This window comes from Acinonyx jubatus, chromosome B1 (assembly GCF_027475565.1).
Source record: "Acinonyx jubatus isolate Ajub_Pintada_27869175 chromosome B1, VMU_Ajub_asm_v1.0, whole genome shotgun sequence".
Lineage (NCBI taxonomy): Eukaryota > Metazoa > Chordata > Mammalia > Carnivora > Felidae > Acinonyx > Acinonyx jubatus.
This window is the reverse complement of record NC_069382.1, coordinates 103506758-103514118: the sequence shown is the minus strand read 5'-3', so window position 1 is coordinate 103514118 and position 7361 is coordinate 103506758. Positions and strand designations below refer to the sequence as shown.

The 7361-nt window shown below is 35.2% G+C and overlaps 1 long non-coding RNA gene across 1 annotated transcript in view; it reads right to left on the bottom strand.

Annotated features, from left to right (window-relative positions):
- Positions 1-1225: 1225 nt before the first annotated feature.
- LOC128314480 (uncharacterized) overlaps positions 1226-7361 on the bottom strand; it is a 34002-nt gene continuing 27866 nt past the window's right edge. The window contains exon 3 of the long non-coding RNA XR_008296181.1: positions 1226-1344. This is a non-coding gene — a long non-coding RNA (uncharacterized LOC128314480). The remainder of the gene's footprint in view (positions 1345-7361) is intronic.

Genomic DNA, 7361 nt, shown 5'->3' with positions numbered 1-7361 from the left:
GAGCAGAGAGAGAGGGAGACACAGAATCGGAACCAGGCCCCAGGCTCTGGGCCATCAGCCCAGAGCCCCACGCGGGGCTGGAACTCACGAACCGTGAGATCGTGACCTGAGCTGAAGTCAGACGCTTAACCGACTGAGCCACCCAGGCACCCCGCTAAAGCATGTTTAAAAAGTGATACAACAGTCTGTCTTTTGATAATTTATTATAAAGAGAAAAGGCTAGCAAAGCAATTTAATAATTACCTTCAGTTCAAAACAATAAAAGCATTATTCCCTTTCTGATGCTCAAAAGGAAATGCAAATGTTCTTTTTAATTCAAATAATGGACATTAAATAACAAGAAAAATAATATGTATGCTATATTTCCTAGAACTAGACAAAAATCACTTATCATAATATTAGTATCAAAATGTTCTTAGTTAAATTTCTAACCAGAAACTGAGAAGTGGTCACAAACATTAACAATGAGGGACATAAAATTTAATTAGACTGGATTTGCAGTGACAATAGGAAATGCCTATGAGTCCATTGCATCTTATTCAAATAAGTCATATGTCATATGACCATAAACGTTGAAATATAAAGTGTTCAACATATCTAAAAAAACAAGGGATATTTCAAAATATTGATGTTTGAAATTTGGCAAATAATTGATTTAATTTTTTATTATTCACTGAATTATTCACATCGGCAATGCCCATGCCACAATTGCATCAACATTACCTGTCAAAACTACACACACAATCACATAATATATTGATAGCAGGTTGATTTTGAAATGTAAAATTAGAATTTGCAGATGTAGCCTAGTGCTGGAGTGTCACATTCCCCAGAACTTCATGGAAAATTGAAAACATTTTAACAATTTTTGTGAATTGAGATTACTTGCCGATTTTCACCACATATGCTAATTATTCTTTAAACATTCATGCCAGGGCACATGTTCTACAATTCTAAGCCACATAAGTTAGCAGGTTTATCTTGGCCATAACTGTAAAATTTGGAATTTGGAAAGTATAATGAGCAACAGGGATTTAAAGGGGAGAGAAAGAGAATGACCCCTTTCTTCTGAGCTTGAAGAAGGCATATCATGCAGAAGAGAACGGGAGGTGACCACAGTGAGAACTGACTTGTATTCATACCACATGCTAATATTTTAGATTTCACTGCTATTTTCTCTCAGTGCAAATAGTTCACACTCTTGGCTTCATGTCGAGCAACGCACCTGGTAGTAGGAAGAAGATCTTGAGGCAGATGATCTGCTACACTGCTCATAGCACCTGCTCTGTGGGGAAGCTGTGCTCATTTTGATCTCTGCTGTGGATGAGAAGACAGACCAATAACCTGTGGTAAGTTGAAACACACACGAAATTAACCTTGATAGGCCAATAATGGAGAAACCAATCAAAAGACAACATATTAGCCAGTACACTAACTCTGATTGATTTGCCATGCTTTTCTCTAACAAGGCATTTATGGTTCGAGTTAAAGTAACTGGCTTGCTCTCTTTCTTCTAAAATTCACATGGTTATAAAGCTAGTCTCTTTTCAAAAGTATTTTGTATTTTTTCCAAATGTCACTTTGATAGTCTTCTATGAAAATAGAAAAAAATCCTTATGTTTCTTCCTAGTTCTTCATAATCATTTAATCTTTGAATGTCACTATAATCATTATTATTAAAAATAATCATCATATTAATGGTAATAGCCTCCTGATATTGCTGGGGTTTTTTATATTAACATTGTTATTATTTTCTCCCAACATATCCTGGAATAATTATCCTATTCTTTAATAGGCTAACAAATGGGAAATCAGAGTATGATAATAAGATAATAAAGGAATGGCAGTGACCATTTTTCTGTTTTTAATGATACATTAATTGAATTTTTATTTTTTCATGTTTAATTTACTTATTTGGAAGAGCAAGAGAGCATGCAAATGGAAAACCTCATAAGCAATATCTACAGCAAAGCAAGGCAGCAAGGTATCCCTATAAATTTCAAAATATAACTGATTGAGAACCAACACTCAATGACCGTAAGACCCGTATTACATCAGCATCTGTACATGAGGAAGCAGAAGAAAGCAATACTTTGACTGATGGAACTAAGAAAAGAAGAACCTCAAAATATGCAACATAACCAAACCACCCTGCCATTTGAAAGCAGTAGCTGAAACTGATTGTGTTCTTGCCAAAACCTGTATGAGATGAGTTGAGGGGTCCACAGTAAAATAATCTAAAAAGGCCAGAGCAGTTTGGCCCCTGGGAAATCTTAAAAGTGACCAGTTAGGTCTCCTAAGCTAAGGAGAAACTGCCTGGAGTGAAATAAAAATTGAGCAGAACAATTATAATAGAGATGAAAGAAATAAAAACTTTCAGAGAAAGATGAAGCAGGAAACAAAACCAGGAAGTCTTAGAAAACAAGCTTCTATACTTTTAGTGTTGGATGAAAATAAAAAAAGAAGGAACTGAAAGAAGTTTAGGAACTCTTCCAGAACCAACCATCCTACTAAAAGTTCAGAAAAAATTGGGGCACCAGGGTAGCTCAGTCAATTAAACATCAGACTCTTGATGTGGGCTCAGGTCATGATCTCACAATTCATGAGAGTGAGCCCGCGTCAGGATCTGTGCTAACAGCATGAAGCCTGCTTGAGATTCTTTTTCTCCCTCTCTCTCTGCCCCTCACCTGCTCACATTCTCTGTCTCTCTAAATAAATAAATAAATAAATAAATACACAAACAAACAAACATTTTAAAAAATAAATAAAGTTCAGAAAAAAATAATTTCACATCAAATTAAGAAGCAAGAAGTATTGGGATGCCTGGGTGGCTCAGTTGGTTAAGCCTCCAACTTCAGCTCAGATCATGATCTCACTGTTGGTGAATTCAAGCCCCGCATTGGACTCTGTGCTGACAGCTCAGATCCTGGAGCCTGCTTCGTATTCTGTGTCTCCCTCTCAATCTGCCCCTCCCATGATGATGCCTTCCAAAAAGTGATACTTAATAAAAGGATATTTAAGTCTGTCCCCTAACTTTCTATAACATGGAAATAAAGACAGTATTATATCTAGTTTTTGATCTTTAATGTGAAGATTACATAGAGGGCAATTTTATATTTAGGTCTTTTTTAACGAATAATAAAAAACACTAAAATTTGCCCCAAAACTTAGGTTTTCAATGTGAGATTACTAGTTTATACTTTCTTTCCATAAAAGCAGGATTTCCTTTAGATTTTTTTCCTCTGAAAATAAGATTTTTCTATTTAAATAAAATTAAAATTATCTATGTTCCAAGTTTAGAAATTACTTATCGGAATAAATGGAGTCCAGAATTTGGTCGTAAGCAATTACCTTATGTATTAGGTATATGTACCAAGTCAAGATGTAGAAATAAAGGGCAAAACTTCAAATGGGAAATCTGAATTTCTACCAGAAAGATGAGACAAGAGTACCTTTGCCTTAGTTTCTTCACCAGAAAATGTTTTTCTTAAACTATGGGGTTAACATATCCTATAGGCTTACATTAAACAAAAATGTATATCAACATGAAAGAGTGACAGATGTATTTAAACAAAAGGAATAATTTAAAATTTCACACCATTTTTTCATTTCCTTTTTAATATTTGAAATAAAAATGAAAAGAGGGAAGACTTTATAATTATTCTTTTGTTCAATACCTTTCTTAGCATATGTTAATTATTCTTTTCACAAAAATCTACTTATATTCTGATTAAAATTCCATTATTGTCATGTATGTCAGAACAGGCCATAATAATAAACCTCGTTCTTTTCTAGTATATACATATTAAATTAGCTAACCAGATTTAACTATGTCTTTTTGCAAATAAATAGGGAATGCTGAAATTGAAGGGGAAAGCCCTCTAAACAATTGAGATGTTTTCCCTTACTTTAAGTTTGTAAGTACCAAAGGTCTGTTTCTTCTTTCACTACCTGATATGTCTCCAAAACTCCATTCTTTATTTTGAGTAATCACACCAAAATGGCAATTCAATGGTGTTGCATTTGGAAAGTTTAAGGGACATTGGTTTAAAAAATATTCACTGTCTTTGTTACTAATGTCAGTGTGTCTGGATTGCCAAAAGAGTTTTTTAAAAAGCTGACAATCTAACAACGTAATTATTTTCATTGTCATTTCAATAAAGAATTCATCCAGTCATCTGACTTTGAGCAATTCATGTGGCTTTAGCTGTAAGATAGGGACCTTCTCTTTTAAGAAATAAATTGAGGGGCTCATCCATCAAATCTCTAATCACTTCTTCTCTTTTAGAGCACTTTAAACACTATATGGGCTGTGATGCTGGGAAGCTAGAAGCCGAGCATCTCTTTTTATTTCATTATTTCCAGTGAGCCCTCAGAAAATAAATAGTATTTATTTTAAGATAAAGCTTTGGTTTTTTGTACCTTAGCTCTGCATTATTTTAAAATAGGCTATTTGTTAATATACAGGATGTAATATAATTGGCACATTCATGTCAAAAAAGGAAATGTGTCCTGTTCCTAATGTAAATGATTCTGATACATTTGAAAAAGAATGTTAATTTTCTTTGTAAGATATTTGGGTTTTGTTTTGTTTTGTTTTGTTTTGCTATGATCTTTACCTTAAGGTAATAGTAAGCCCTTGGGTTGGGCGTGTAAATAAGTGTGATTTTTTTTAAAAAAGAAACATCTTGGCAAGATATTGGAGCTACAACAGAGACATTGACAGTTACAACTGCCAATGTCTTTCCCTGACATTGAACAAGAATAAAACAGATGCTTCAATGTACCATGTAGCATTGTTCTGCTTCTTTAAAATTGCGGTCTAATAGCTATCTAATTATTCATTCATTTTTCTGTTCATAAAATAATATCAATATTTTTCTCCCCCTACATACTAATTTTTTAATATAGAAAGAACCCAAGATTAAAATGGACAATAAAAGTATTTTACATATTTCTCCTAATATAAGCAGTTTATTTTACAAGAGGAATGGTATGGCAGGATGATATTTTATTTCAGCATAAATATTAACCAGTATTCCTTTGTTAAAATGTGTTTTTCGAACTGGGAAATAAAACGTATGGGAAATGGCAAAGGAACTGAGTTTAGCCAACCTGCAAATTAGACATTTGAAACATATAATTTAATAATTTTCAAATATACAAACTGTCTAAACACAGGGAATACTAGACAACCACACCCATCTCTACCTGAGGACAAGACCAAATGAAGTGGGCTCAAAATGTAGCACGAACATTTTAAGTTGGAAATGCAACTATTGAAGGGATTGGGCTGGCCTTTGCAGAGGGTTCTTTTTATGAGTTACAACTGGATCCCTCATCTCAATTATTTCTTTCTTTTGACTGTGACTTCTAGATAATATTGAGAATCTACTCACCAAGAGATGACATTTACTGTGCAGTCATATGTGGAAAAGGTCATTCAAGGACCTGTTTCTTTTTATTGGCAACTTATCCTTATCACCTGATACAGACTATTATACACAGTAATGCACAGTTAACTATTGGCTACTGAATAAATAAATGAGGAAATGAATCCAAGTATGGTGTTCTATAAAATATCGGGCTAAAGGAGGGCAGGGTATCACAGTAGTTAAGAGCATGGTATCTGGAGCTGCAGTTAGGAATAAAATCCTGGCCCCTCCATTTACCAAGTGTATGACCTTGGGCAAGTAATTTTATCTCCCTATGCCTCAATTTCCTCACCTGTAAAATGGGATGTCAATAATTAGGTAAAAAGTTAAATATTTAGGTTCAGACACTGAAAGGAAGCATTAAAAAAACAAATAGAAATGAGTTAGTCACAGTGAACTTGTGAGAAGTACATGTTAAGATAATAACATTAAAATATATGGCACAGTGGCATAAGATTCTAGCCAGCTTCAACATAATTAGTTCACCTATAACCAATTTCTCATTTGATCCTCAGTTGTCATTTGACATTTTATAGCCTTAATTTCCCATCTATGTGAAAGAATCTACTAATAGGGGCCCCTGGGTGGCTCAGTTGGTTGAGTGTATGACTCTTTTTTTTTTTAATTTTTTTTTCCAACGTTTATTTATTTTTGGGACAGAGAGAGACAGAGCATGAGCGGGGGAGGGGCAGAGAGAGAGGGAGACACAGAATCGGAAACAGGCTCCAGGCTCTGAGCCATCAGCCCAGAGCGCGACGCGGGGCTCGAACTCCCGGACCGCGAGATCATGACCTGGCTGAAGTCGGACGCCCAACCAACTGCGCCACCCAGGCGCCCCGAGTGTATGACTCTTGACTTCGGTTCAGGTCATAATCACATGGTTTGTGGGTTTGAGCCCCATGTCGGGCTCCGCACTGACAGCACAGAGTCTGCTTGAGATTTTCTCTCTCCCTTTCTCTCTGCCTCTCTCTCTTTTTCCCTCTTTGAAAATAAATAAACTTAATTTATTAAAAAAAAATCTACTAATAGGTAACCCTACTATACTCCTATAGTATCTCTTATGTATCAATTATTTAAGCACATTTTCATCTATTTTTCAGGTTTTTTTAAAGAAAACTTGCAACATTTAAACTGAGGAGCAAAAGCAACACTTGGAAACAAGCTATCCACCAGAAGCAAATCCTCACAGATTGGTCAGATGTCAGGACAGTGATTTTTCTTCAGTGACAGCAAGACCACGGGCTAAGCATTGCGTGTCTCTGGAAGGCAGTGTCTGGCAGGAACCTGACAGAGGGTCTGTCGAGAAGAGCAGATGGGCAAGAAAATGCTTCACAAGAGGACTCCTCTGTGCTTTCCACACATATCCACACTACCTCAGCGCACCTTCCCTACTACCATCAGACCAACATGGTGCTAGCAGCACAGTCATACCTGACACGCAGTTTCAGGAAAAAAAAAAAAAAGCTTCAGTAGTCAAGTCATTAAAAGGACCCGTGAAATATCTCTCATTCTCGGGAATATAGAAAATTACAGTTGTGTTTCTTTCCTTCTTTTCCTATTAAAAAAAAAAAAAGTGAACCAGGTGCATGGCTATGAAAATTCCAGAATAATAGTTTGAAAGATACAGGAATCCTGAAGTAATTTATCTGCATGTTTTGAAACATTCTCCTAGAGCCAAAATATTGCAATGCACACAGAGACACAGCAGGAAACTGATCATTACTGACAGTATCAGCAGCATTTTCAAATTAGGAACTTTAAGAACTTTGTATGATTTTAATAGCAGTTAAAAAAAATCCAACCAAGATATATACTAGCCTACTGACTTTTCTTTGGTAACAATTTGTCATTTAAGTGACTATTAATAAATTTAAACTATGTCAAATTTTTTCATGAATATCTTAGGATGGCAGATATATATCAAGG